Below are 1,352 nucleotides of genomic sequence, written 5' to 3'. Positions count from 1 at the left end.
TATATATATATATATATATATATATATATTTATATATGAATATAATTTAAAGAAGAAACACCGATATACAATTCAAACAATGAAGGAGACCAATCACCATCAAGAAAACCGTATTCTACAAAATACTAACTTAAAAATCTATAAAATCTAAAGGAAAGTATAAAATCCATAAAAATCTATAAATTACTGCACTAAAAATTTAATTCAACTGAGTAAATTGACAAAATAGAATGTAAAGTGTTGACTACGCGCGTTTCGTGGCCACATTATAGTAGAAAAAACCAGTTCAGTTCATAACAAATTGATCAAGATTATATTTTACTCAAAATACGGTCACTTCTCAGGTCTCAGGAAAAATAAGAATTCAAATAACGTATCTTACTAAATAAATAATAAAAAAATCAGTCCTTGTAGGAAAGCTCTCATTTGTACAATAAATGAAATGCAAACGCTTAATACTAATCATTCAAGTTAAAGGTATGATTCATCTAAAATAATATCTGTGGACTAGTGGTAAACATCTTTATTAACAGAAATACATATAAAAAGATAGTGTTATTAGATAAATAAATTCGAACGCTAAACATTATTAATAAAATAAACGGCATCACTTATCTTATCAATGATCTCTTGTGAACTCAAAATTATATTTATATACATATATTATTTATTATAAAATTAAATTTGATAGTACTAAATTGAATATTCCTGTATGTTTGGAATTTTACATTCCCTTATATATTGTAATATTTCTCTCTCTCTCTCTCTCTCTCTCTCTCTCTCTCTCACACACACTATATATATATACATATACATATATATATATATATATATATATATATATATATATATATATATATATGCAGAATCACTGGCGTGGCTGTGTGGTGAGAAGCTTGCTTCTCAAGCACATGGTTCTGAATTCAGTTCCACTGCGTGGCACTTTGCACAATTCTACTATAGCGTCGGGCCAGCCAAGGCCTTGTGAGCGGAGTTGATAGACGGAAACTGAAAGAAGCCAGTTGTATACATCATTTTTCCCCCTCTCGTTCTTCCTCTTTACTACTACGTATCTCGCTTTACCCCTCTCGTTCTTCCTCTGTTACTACTACGTATCTCTTTCCCCCACCCTCGTACTTCCTCTCTTTCTCTTTTCCTCTAGTTGCTCACCTATTCTTCTACTTCCTCCCTTTGTTTCTCCCTCTACCACTCTCTCTCTTCCCCTTACACCGGCATGGTCACATGCTTCCGGTCAATAATCCTTTTCTTCCGAGCAAACACGCGAACTACCTCGTCCCTACTTTCAAGTTCGTGCCTCACAGCGTTCATACACAAATAATTTTTCTCGTCTG

General features: G+C 32.4%; 1 protein-coding gene across 1 annotated transcript in view; it reads left to right on the top strand.

Annotated features, from left to right (window-relative positions):
* Window positions 1–1,352, top strand: part of LOC106873942 (neurogenic locus notch homolog protein 1) — an 80,641-nt gene that overhangs the window by 27,614 nt on the left and 51,675 nt on the right. The gene's annotated exons all lie outside the window — the stretch shown is intronic.

The sequence above is a fragment of the Octopus bimaculoides genome, chromosome 3 (genome assembly GCF_001194135.2).
Source record: "Octopus bimaculoides isolate UCB-OBI-ISO-001 chromosome 3, ASM119413v2, whole genome shotgun sequence".
Taxonomy (NCBI): domain Eukaryota; kingdom Metazoa; phylum Mollusca; class Cephalopoda; order Octopoda; family Octopodidae; genus Octopus; species Octopus bimaculoides.
Note: the sequence above shows the minus strand (reverse complement) of the source record. Positions and strands in the feature narration are given on the sequence as shown.